The sequence below is a fragment of the Papaver somniferum genome, chromosome 11, assembly GCF_003573695.1.
Source record: "Papaver somniferum cultivar HN1 chromosome 11, ASM357369v1, whole genome shotgun sequence".
In the NCBI taxonomy this organism is placed as follows: Eukaryota; Viridiplantae; Streptophyta; class Magnoliopsida; order Ranunculales; family Papaveraceae; genus Papaver; species Papaver somniferum.
The window spans coordinates 8,686,494-8,699,247 of NC_039368.1; the positions used below are offsets into that span (position 1 = coordinate 8,686,494).

General features: G+C 38.0%; 1 long non-coding RNA gene across 2 annotated transcripts; it reads right to left on the bottom strand.

The window, feature by feature from the left end:
- Positions 1–4,277: 4,277 nt before the first annotated feature.
- Positions 4,278–6,144, bottom strand: LOC113321636. 2 transcript variants are annotated; one of them, XR_003346814.1, is made up of 3 exons: positions 6,058–6,144; positions 5,297–5,403; positions 4,278–4,321 (listed from the first exon to the last, which is right to left on the bottom strand). It is a non-coding gene; the product is annotated as an uncharacterized LOC113321636 (long non-coding RNA). The 2 variants fall into 2 exon arrangements; XR_003346813.1 differs by lacking the exon at positions 4,278–4,321 and adding an exon at positions 4,570–4,710.
- Positions 6,145–12,754: the final 6,610 nt, after the last annotated feature.

Sequence of the window (12,754 nt, forward strand, 5' to 3'; positions counted from 1 at the left end):
TTACTTGCGCCGAACAGACATCTGGAGTAAAAAGTTCTACATCTTGGAAGTTGTTAAGATTTTTGCTTTCTATAAACAAGTCTGTACGGGGATTTTCAAGTTTGAGAATCTATTATCCATCCATAGTCAAGCTGGACTGCTGGAGTACTATTCCTAGTTTGTTTATTTCACAAGTGTTTCCACTGTCCAAGCAGTAAACATTCCAACACTTTTTATCCTTTTGCTAAAAAAATGTGACGGGTTTTTGGTCGTATATTTATGATTGTATGAGTAGCCCGTCTGAGCATGTCTGGATAAGCAGAACAGGTAACTCTTGCATCATGTGACTAAACAGAACAGGTAAACTCCCTACTCGTGCGACTTGAGATCACAACATGTGAAAAGAAATCGGTGATTTTAGACTGATATTTTAAATCCGGTATTAATTGGGACGACATCTTCTGATGATGATGCCCAATTTGTCATTTAAAATTTACTATTTTCTACGTATTATAAAAAAAGGGCTTATAAAAACTTGCAAATTGGCCTTCAAATTGGCCTTCAGGCAAAGAAACGGACTTTTGAAGATAAACCTAGTGTAGTGACAGGTTATTAGTGATGCTAAAAGCCCTTATTCATCTCTTGAATTAATATCATCAAACTAGGAACTCGTCCACATTTTGACTGATTCATTTTTAACTGAGATATTGACGATCTCTTAATCACATTTTTTTTTGTTAATTCTGATTATTTTTTTTCTCTACTCTCGCTTACTTCTTGTAAATACTTCGTTTGCCAACAGGAATATACCAAACTTATCCATACACGCCAAAAATGTCTCTCAAACTATGTAGATGATCATTACACCATAGTCAGCTCTTGCGTCAATCCATATCATTTTTGTCGTGTCAAATATGGCTCCAGTTTAATCATAGCCTCCTTACATTATTGTTTATACTAGGGTAGATGGTGAATCATATGCGTTCACATACAAAAAAATAAAAAAAATAAAAATAAAAAAAGAAGAAATTTTTCGAAAGGTTGTGGATCCATCATTTGGAATTTTCTCATCATAGGATAAGGGGGGTATGGTATTGGGATTCCAGACAATTGTGTGCCACTAACAGTTAAAAGTACATGTGAGAAACGAAAGAATTTTTGGTGTGGTTGGTACAAAGTAACAAAAACATAATTCATCATAGTAGTAGGGCATGAGTTATCTCAAACTGTTTGCCGGACTGAAGTTTTGTCATTGGTCGTTAAATTTTATTGGTGGCAACTGAAGTATGAAAAGGTAGATTAAGCATGTGAAGAGAAGAAAAATACAACTGTAATATTATTATTATTTTACCTGTTAGTGTCTTGGAAGATTTGGTTCCCGAGTGTTTTGCTTTTCTTCTGCGATCTGGAAAGACATTCACTCCCCAGTGCATTGACCTAGCTAGTAAATTCAATGCTTGCGATTGCAAATGATATCACTCCATTAAGTAAGTGCGTCAGACATGATAGAAATCTCAATTCAGAGTGTCATCAATGCTCTACAAAAACGCACAGGCTTGAGAGGGTCTTAAATGATCTAATAAAAATAAAAATATTTCGTGGTTGATCACTAGCTAGAGAAAAAAAGGAAAAAAAAACTATGATGACAGTGATAAAATCATTGGACAATGATATCCGAAATTCGTCAATGCCAAGACTTTTTTTTATCGACGCAAGAATTCTTGCACTATTTACAGACACCACACTAAACTTATTTTTACTCCAAAGCTTGTGTCTCTAAGTCAACCCAGATCACTTAAATAGTGAACTCTTGGGTCAAGTCAATCCATATCATTTTGTCATGTGAAAAATGGCTCGGTTTAATCTTAGAAGCCATAGATCAACGTTCATACTCGGGTAAATGGGGAATCATTGTGCAGTGCGTTCACATTCGTTTTCTACAAAACAAAAAAAATCAAAATCACTATTAAAGTTCCCAAGATTTGGAATTTTCCGTGATGGGTATGTTAGAGAATGAGTTACCACCAAGTAAAAGTACATGTGAGAAACGATAATATTTATTTTTTGTGGTTGATAACTAAGAAACAAAAAATATACACTTCATTGATAGTTAATATTTATTTTCATGGTTGCAATTCAAGTACAAAAAAAGAAGCTTAGAAGTAATATAGGACTGCTAATTAAAATTATTTATTTTGTGAATAGCCTTTGAAAGGTTCGATTATTTTTTTCCTTTTCAGGAAAACAACCTTCACTCCTACTGCTGACTGACCCTAAAACTTCTATTTTTGAGAGTGATAGGACTCCTATTAGGGTCAGTGAGGTCGAGTGTTCGACCCTCTAAAACTCAACTAAGAGCGCTCCTCAACTAATATTCTTCATCGAGCAAGGATTAAAGAGGTCAGTGTATGATGTAAGAGCCAGTGGAGCCAATCCAGCTGTGCGGATTGATGACTCCAGTGCCGGGTGGATTGACATTTGACATCATTCCAATAGTTCATCGAATTCTTACTCACCACGTATTGTTCAAACGTTTTTCACATGTTTTCTTGTCTAGACAAAAACGAGCCCTACTTGTTTTGGTATTTAGCAGAGGTTCGAGGATCAAAATCATTTATTAACCAGTTACGCTTATTCATATGCACATGACAAAAAGAATCTGGTTAACATATCAGATGGCATGACATCCGAGTTGCACCGTTATGAGAAAATCACTGAGTGACGGAGTTTCTACGAACGATATAGATAATATAGTTAGCGATCGCTCGATGAATTGTTTAGAGCCAACGACTAAATTTTTGTCGTCTATAAATAGGTAATTTTCAAATAAAAAATTACACCAAAACTTTTCTACACAAAATTTTCTCTATTTCTTTCTTTCTTTCTCAATCTAATTTATTTTTCCAATTTTTTTCCAAATGACACAATTTCAAACCCAACTTGATTGGAAAACACAACTTGGTTTTTCTGGAGTAGTGCTTGAAAGTGTTGTTAAGAAGATATGTAATAGTTATAAACAAATAGGTAAGAACCAAAGAAGTTTTCAAATTTTAAATATTAACCAAGTCAAAACCGCAACTAAGAAAAGGCAAAGAAAAATTCAAGCCAAGGAAAATCAAGGAAAAATAAATTTGAAGCTAAAAAACAAGATAAACGAAGGAAACTCATTGATGTAAGTTTTGTGAAATAGCGAAGAAGATTAAATTAGATGGAGAATATTGTCCCGACTTTTTATTTTTAAAGTCTATATTTCTAATTATTATTTTCTAATTTTATGTCTTTTAAAATGACTATTAATGATTAATTCGATGTTTAATGAATTTGAAAATTTTATTCGTGTTGTTGAAAATTAAGCTTAATTATATTCTTAATTCAGTCGTATTTTAATTAGAGTTACATTTTAGTTTAAACTAAAGTAAGACAAATATTAAAATTTAATATTTAGACTTAAGTGGACAATTAAGATATTAAGATATTAAAATATAAAGGGTGAAATACAGATGTACCCCTGTTTTTTTGGGCGCATACAGATGTACCCCCGCTTTTTTCACATTTACAAATGTACTCCTGTTTTGACCGTTTTTTTTGAAAAAACGGCTAACGGAAAGTTAACCTCCATGTCAGCAGTTAAGTCCACTTAAAAAGACTTTTCAGTCCTTTAAATCACTGAGTTCACAGGCAACCTATTCAACTACTTCAAATTGCCGATTCAACTGTTAATTCAGATCAGTCCCTGGTAAAGCGTGTGTTATGTACACTCATATCTACATTGTCACGTGGCACCCCAAAGGTGGTCCCACATCTCTAGAACAGAATTAGCTGCATGTCGCAGTGGTTAAAGGAAAAAAAAAATGTTATTGTTATGCAAACATTATTGACCAAATTTCACCCAGTTTCGTTACTCCAATCAAAACACATTCACAAATACTCAAATTTATGATCCATATATATTCCATGGTATATTCGATTTTATTCATGTTCAAAGTCACAACTGTAATCTGGTCATCAAACATAAAAAAAAATACAAATTACTATACAATTATCCTTGTGTTTGCCATCTTTCCTGACACTTACAATTTGCATAGGATCTAGCCAAACAGTAACATCTCTTGAACATTCCCTAACACACAAACAAGGTAAAATATCTTGCATTACCTGTACAAATGTATCTGAGATACTTTACCACCAGACGACCAACCTCTCAATTTGCTTAGTCTTGCAATGGCTATTTCCTTGTATTTTTATAATGTTGCTTTACCCTGAACTTCTACAGAAGCAACCAGCGTGGAGATGGTAGCTCCTGAGGTAGCACCAATATTACATACACAACAAGAACAAGAACCTGCAAACTTCAGCAGATTATTTGTCGAAAAATAAAACTATATCTCCTCTTAAACTCCAGGAAAGATTGCATTATGAAAATAAGGAAAACAAAAGCACCAGGTTCGTGGGAGTCTCACAGATGCAACCTTATTCTCAACTAATTGGATTTGTACCCCATGCCAAAATGTAACTTGATCACTCAGCTGATTCATCCTTTATGCATTATGAAACAACATTTTATTTTCAGGATCAATGGAATAATTACAATCGAATGAATAATCTTACAGCAATCTATTAAAGTTATTTCAACCAATTAAGAACATCCTCCAGCCTACGGTGGAGCATATCCTCCAGCCTAGCATCCTTAAGTTTCATTACATCCCTAGTTGAAGCCTTATTGGTAAAGCTCTACATGTAGAACATTAACTGGCATTTTTAGTCATTAGATGCAAGTCCATTTATCTCTAGAGCATGAGAGTGGTTAACCTATTCATGGAACAAAGAAATTTAGTTATACCGTATATGTAAATTATAGATGGTTCAGTTCACTACCAATTAGGTGTAAACAGTGCACAATTTATGTCAATATAGACATAAAGGTGTTATTATGTATTGGACTACCTTTGTTCCTGTGTTCATAAAGGTGTTATTATGCCTTGCATTGGTCAAAACATTGCAGTCTTATATATGGACTTCCACCCAAGCAGGAGTTACAGTGCCACATACAAGATAAAAATTCAAAGATTTTTATTTTCAACAACTAAAATGTAAGTGTATAACTAACTGGGGAGAGTCAAATAAAAATCACACAGGTATGTCGACTACTATTAAATAGCATGAAATGCAATCAACAAATAGTCTAAACGACACCCAACCCACTTCAAAAGAGAGATTGGAGAATTTAAGAATGTGACTGATGTAGTATAAGTCTACTTTTCACTCAAATTACTGCTAAAGAAGAATATCAACATATATTCACAAACATAAGACTTACAGAACCCATTTGAATCAACATTATTCCTTAAGCTCCATTCAAGTTTCTCAAGGTCCATATCCACTCCTACAATTGTTCTTTTTGAGTCCGTGTGAAGCCACTCCGCACTACAAAACATCGACATATCAACATTTTAACCGCACCAAAATCCCAAAAAAACTTCACACTCAACTATGCAACACTTGTTTTCTTTGCAGCTATGGAGGCCATATGTTGATACAAATATATAATCGAAGTATCAAAACTCCAGCTAGAGCACTAGTTTCTATTACCAAAATGAACCAGAGAAGCATTATTCTTTGGAGTTTTTGGACTATATATAAATTAAAAAGATTCTATTTTAAGAAATCTCAAATCAAAACAATCAAACAAATATAAATCCATCTCGTCAGTATAACCATAACAGTAAGAAATGAAATCTAATATCAATGCAAAAGTAAACCCAATATCACTCGAACAGGGCAAAGTAGAACTGTGAAACCAAAATAGTTAAATTATGAATCCAATATCAATCAGCTAAATATAAATCCCCGGGGAAAAATGAATCCAGTATCATCGATTAAGAGAAAATATACCAAATAAATGAAAACATGAATCCATTTAATTATTAGGGTTGCAGAAAATCGAACAACAGCAGAAATTTAAAGATCAATTCACCAAATTAAACATTCTTAGCATCATAATAGCACATAAGTATGAAAACCCATCATCAAATAAGTCTATACAAACAAAAATTTCAAATTAGGGCAACGAATTAGTACATGAGTGCTTGGGATTGAGGAGAAAAACAAAAATAGAAATAAGGTGTTGCCGTGGTGGTGGTTGTTGTATTTGTAACAACGATTGCATATGTTTGTGTGTTTCTTCTCGAGGAGGAATTGAAGAAAAAGACCGAAGGTTTTGCTGCTCGGAGAGGAACTGAAGAACAGAATAAGAATGAAGAAGAAAGATGGTACTGTATTAGGTATAGACGAAAGGGTGAGATTCAATCTTTAATTTCTAATCAATGGTTACAATTCCATGGGAGGGTATAAGTGTAATCTTGTACTTCATTTTCTCATCTCGGTCAAGGATAAATTGACTGCACGACCGAGAAATTGACTTTTCTAACGTATTTGGATGGAAAACATCCAACAAGCCTATATTTGTAAATGGGAAAAAAACGGGGGTACATTTTTAAGTCGGATGTAAATATAGGGGTACATCTGTTTATAATCCAAATATAAATATTGGATTATATTTGGGCAACCCTCTTAAAATTTCGAAACAACTTCCAAATTCGTTTTCATAGATGCGACGATATTACGCACGACACCTTTGTTGAAGTTTCATCATGGTTTCACCATCACTCATGTTTGGACCTTCTTGCTGAAGTAAAACAACATACCTAATAACTTCCTTATTGATTACAATGAAAAGGTGACTCAACCCTAAAACATCACGATTGTTGGGGTTCATTGTTTGTTCTTGAAATTTCCCCAAAATCCCTTCTCAAAATATTTGGAGACTAAATCCATATGCGAATAAAGTCTCAGGAAAAGAAAAAAATTTTCTGCATATACATTCATCTTCCTCAGTAATAAATATTGGTAATCGAAATTGAGAAAATTTTAGCCGTTGTATGAGGAACTGATGAGCGATAATCAGACCAGCGAGCGACAACTTGACTATCGCTAGCGCTATAATGACCAACGAGCGATATTGGGATCATCTAGTGATGGAAACTCTATCGTTCATTAGAGACTCCGTCGTGTATGCCTAACTGCTATTCCTGGCACATGCATATATGTTTTGGCACTTTGGCATACCCATAGTGGGTGCTAAAGTAGAAAAATCAGCTATTTGACATGTGCATATGGGAATATGCCTTATAATGTACTACTCATTAGTAGAGCTGTGAAGTGGGCCGTGTCATCACGTCTATGCCACGGCACAACACGCTAAAATCCAAGCACGATACAATATATGATTTGGCACAACACGATCATATCACATTAGCTTATTGTGTTATGATGTGCCAGACTAATATGCGCACTGCCACAGCATTACAGGCAACACGAATAAGCGCGCGACACTATACAACACGGTCCAAAGCACAGTATAACATGACACAACACGTTTAAAAGCAGAGTATGCGCAAAGCACGACACATGATCAAAGTATTTCGGTAAATAATAAATGATGCAGAAGAATTAACTTTGCAGTGTTTATAGAGTGTTGTACTTTTATTTTTGCTTGTTAGACATTTGGTTTAGCTTGTCAGCAGTTTTGCTTTGTAGTTTTTTCTTTTGTTTTTGCTGTTGGAGCTATCTCCTCAGCTTTTTGTAGCACTTCCAAGTGCTTTTTCTTTTTGTATTTTTTCTTTTTCTTCGATTCAGGTTTAAACCGTCCTCCTCAAGCAGCAGAAAAAAAAAACTACAGCTTAATTTTAGTATCGTAGTTATAATGTCGTTAACCTATATCTTGGGAAACCATGAAAGCTTACAAATACTTTTTGTACCACTCACTAGATGCTTGAAATGTGCACTTTGTTTATAAAGTTATATTTTTGGACGTACATTTATGAGATGTTTTCTATTGCTGTATAAGGTTTTGTTCAGTCTGGTGAAATGTCATATTTTAAATGTATAAAGCTTTTTTAGCTGAATATTTTAAAAAAAAATTATGCTTTGTTAATGGGTATGCCAAGTTTCTTCAACTTTTAAGTTGGACTGGTTCAGAATTCACTAATCGGGCTTGCCTATGTTTTTTATTAATATATATAAGGCTGTTGATAAATTTTTATTGTTTAATGAATCATTTTCTTTACATGATAATGATGGGATATTTATTTGTACTGATTCAACGTGCTAGTTGTTTACCTGAGATAATTTCCAAAATAATTTCAAATAATATGTTGTTTATTTAGATTCTCGTGATGATGTTCGATATTATTAAGTGATTTCAAATTGTTGCATGTGTACCGACACGGCACATCACTACAACACGCTTGTTCATGTTTTGTGTTCGTGGTCAATATTGTGCCTAGCTTTTGACTAGTAAAGCACATGATGATACAACACGATACAACACGTTTAAATCATTGAACGCAACACGGCATATAACATGTGAAACTCGTGTCTTCGTGTGTCGTGTTGTACCACGTTTTACACTACGACTCATTGGTACATATCGCTCTCTAATTATTTCAAGAGAAAGTGCAACTCTAGCCCTCTTGGATGGGAAATTAGGAATCCCATCCGTTGGATAACTACAAAAATGGATTTAAGAATCCACTAGATTGGTTAGCCAAAGAACTAATAACCTACCATATATGGAGTTGATCCAGCGCATATCCAAGAGCCCTTTTCCTTTGGGAATTTTCTATTACAGGAGTATATGTTATGTATTTTTCTTAGTTATTAAATATCAATCTTCACGATTTAAATTCAAAAATTATTGATGCATAATTTTTTAGCCGTAAAATCTGTATAACACTGGATGAAGCACCCACTCAGTTGTTTATGGGTGAAAACCGTTTCTGCCGATTTTGGTAATTTCGTGTGTGTGGGAGAGAAACTAGTCTAAATCCTAAACAATGTAATGCGCGGGAGTACTTTTGATTTGAGTGATCAATATGTACAATCCTGGCCTAAACCAAGAAATGGTCGTTCAAGGCTTGCTTCGGTCACAAAGTGAAGGATAAGGGTTGGTCTTAGGGAGGGAAACGAAGTAAGTGTTGAGACCAGAATAGTTGATTCCAGAAGTGTAGGTGTTTCGTGACTTGTATCAGAATGTTGACTGGCTAGCTGAATGAAAAGCTATCAGATGATTTCTAGATGTTGTATTGTTCTCCTGGCCAAAACATGATTTTGGTGGAAATAGGTGAGACCTATTTACACAAGTCGCAACAAAACCTACCATGTTCTTGTAGGAAGTGGAAATGATTGAGTGGTGGAAGAAGGTGTAACGGATAACGCTTGAAATTGACGTTTACATAATGAAGGATACGTTGCACCATTACTTCTTTCCATTACTAACCGCCCCGCTTTATGACACTTTCTTGTAACGGGCGTATTGCACGCCGCACGCTGTAAACCGCCAGACCAATACCCTGATGAGTATCCCCCAGTTTGTGACATGTTTTGATGTCTCGAGTGTTTTTGTGGAAAACATGTAGCACTTTGCTACGTGTGGCAAGTTGAAATTGAGTGGCTTGCCGCAGGTAAATAGCATGTGATGTTATTAGGCTCGTCTTGGCTGGTTGCCTAAAACTTGCCACAAGCTCGCCGGCTTGGAGGAGAACTTCGATGGCTGAGATCGTATCTTATGAAATAAGGGTAGCCGTTGATTGTGTCTACCTTGTGTTGGCGCCTGAAGATGGCGCAGTGGCGTTTTTGGTGCACGTCAGTGGCAATGCGGCATGGCTCGTGCATGCCAGTGGCACGGTGGTGCATGTGGAGCCTGGCGTAGCCATGGCCATTAATTTTAGGCGGCTGGTCGCCTGAAAGTTGCCACAAGTCTATGAGCTCGGTGACGAACTTGGATGGCTGAGATTGCATCTCTTGAGGAAGGATAGCCATTCATTATGGCTACCTTCTGTCGGTGCCTGTCAACTTTGTCTAAATTATGGTTTAGCATACCGAAACCCTAATTAGCGTATATGGCATGCTGCTTGGCATGTTTGGCATGCCGATTGACATGTGTGTCTGGCATGCGCGTTTGGATGCTGCTTGGCATGTTTGGCATGCCGATTGGCATGTTGGCGCGGGTTTTGGGAAGCCAACTTAGTATGGCAACCTCTTTTAAGGCTTCGGAGGGTTTGGAGCAACCTAATTGGCCAATGAAAGTAGGGGGTTTGCCAAGCATGGGCGTGGCTACCCTTTTAGTGCGCGTGGCGGGTTTAATGCGACCTGATTGGTTGATTAAAAGAGGGCCGTCCAAGCATGGTCATGGATACTATTCTAGCGAGAGTGTGGCGGATTTAGAGAGACCTGATTGATAGGAAGTGGGGCTGGAAAGCTAGGGTGTGGTCACACTTCCAGTGCGCTGTGGCGGATTTAATTGCCTAGTTTGGCTAAGCATAGTTTCGACCAAGGGGTCTAGTGTGCTGCTCGGGGCGCAAAACCCTAATTTTTGCAAGTTAGTCGGGTTTATGAGTTTTTTATGAGTTATCACAATAATTGGCTAGATTTTATATGCTGCCACAAAAATCCTTATTTACAGAATGCAGTGTTCTTTCCTTCTGAGCATTTTGTGCAATGGCATTAATTTTGCTACTTGGAGGTTCATGCTACTCTGCTGCGAGTGAACACAAATCCGTCATGTCATACCGATGTTAATCGTTCTTCCTGGGAACATAGAACAGGAAAGTACTCAGTGAGTCTTGTATTGGCGAGGTGCCGAAATTTACAGAGCGTTTGGGATGGTTGCTACATTCGCCAGTCTGGATAAATTTCATGTAAATATATTGAATGGCTCAATAAATATGCCGTTGGAGAGGTTAGCACTCACGACACCATTTACTTGCAGAGTGACGGTACATCAGATGCCAGGTTTTACGATTTTAACCCTAAGCTAAAAATCACCATCAAAATTAAGTCCCATGTTTAGCACCTGACAGTGGCATTGTTGCGGGGTAAGCATGAGATGGTGACAGACAAGAGTAAAATCGAAATAGCAAGACATGAGAAGGTTGCCAAGGAGATTCAACTAACCTTTGGTGGAAGGCATGGGGAATCCTTGTTGGCGGCACTACGTAATTCCAACTTGGTCATAGGGTGTTGGCGTCAGCGCTGAAATTTTGGCTACTGATTGGCAGAGATGGCATTGCAATTTGGTCCGCGAATCGGTGAATGGCGCTAACTGGCTAGGTCACAGAACATATGGAGATGGCGCTGTTTTGAACGGCCAGGATGGCGTTTCTTTGGCTGGTGGAGATGGCGCTGCTTTAAATGGCTAGGATGGCGCTGCTAGCTGGAGTAGCGGATGGGTGCGGCTATCTTGGCATGGAGGATGACCGTCTACCTTGGGATGTCCGTGGAGTGGTGCGTCTAGATTGGACGCAGAATGGCCGAGATGGCTATTGGCTTGGACGCGAAACTTTGTCACGGGGCTTGAACGCGGACTGTTGGCGCTGGCGTGGTGCTTCTGGCTTGGCTGCATCCGTGGCGCGGCTAGCTTGGGGTGGGAAGAGATGGCATTGGCTAGGAGTGGTAGAGATGTAGCCATGAAGCGTAGTGTTGGCTTGGCCGTGAAGATTAGCGCCATGGAATGTCAACACCACGGGCCCAGCTGCCTTATTTCGTGCGTGTCCCAAAAGAGAAACATTTCTCTAGTCGAACTCCAAAACACCATGCCTATAAAAGGCGTTACCTATCTTCCTTAATTTCGTATTGTTTGCTTTGTTTTCATATCTTGGTGCTAGCGTCAAAGGCTTGGATCGGCGGAGGGAGCAGTAGCAAAAGTAGGCGAGCGTATTTTAGGTATGTTTCTCAAAGTTTCTTTTTTTTTTTCTCTTTTGTGTTGGTGTAAACCCTAGCCATAGGCATATCCTCCATAAACCCGTAGAAATACTCTTGTATGAATGATTCTTCTCTGTTGGTTGTATAGTAGTAATATTAGCCGTAATATTGATAGTAAGGAAGCCAATTATTATGCAAAGTAGGCATGCACGGATGGGTGGCCGCTATTAGTTCTTCTTTCATGAAAACCTAGAATTAGGGTTTCCTTTTCCTTTTGTGTCCGTGTGCACAATTTCCATGGTAGGACACTGGTGGGCCCGGAGGTGTGTGAAAATTAAGCGCAATAAAAACGGGCCTACAGTAATACCGCAAGTGCACGATCGTCAGTTGTAGCTCGTGCAAGTACGGGTCGATCCACAGAGACTGGGAGTGTTTTGGAGTTTTCTAGCTATTTTGGGCTCCTAAACTGTTGTTGGTTAACTATGAAGCCTTTTGGGATTTGGGCTTAGGGTACCTTTGGATTATAGGCTTGTTTGACAATGAAGTGAACTGAGCTTGGGCTCTGTTGGTCTTGAAGTGCACTAGGCTTGGCCTTTGAAGTGCACTGGGCTTTGAGTGTCAATGGGCTTCTAGATTAACTCAAGACTGAATGAACTGAACTGAGTTGGGCCTTAGGTTTCTAAGCAGATACAGTGGGCTTTTGTAATGACTGGACTTGTAGCCCAGAATTGAACTGGACCTGGAGCAGCAGCAGTGGTGGCTTCAGCAGCAGCAGAAGCAGTGCACATCAGCAGCAACAGCAAGTAGTAGCAGCTGGGGGAGAACTGGCAGCAAGGCCAGGGAAGGAAAAGGGCAGAAAAGCCAAAAAGACCTAGTGCAGCTGGAGCTAAACAAGGCAGCAGAGCACTAGGCCAAGGTAAAACATGGATATTTACAATGGCAAAAGCAAACAGCAAACAACAATGATGATGGTGAAGGTGACAATGGCATATACATGGAAGCAACACAGGGAAAA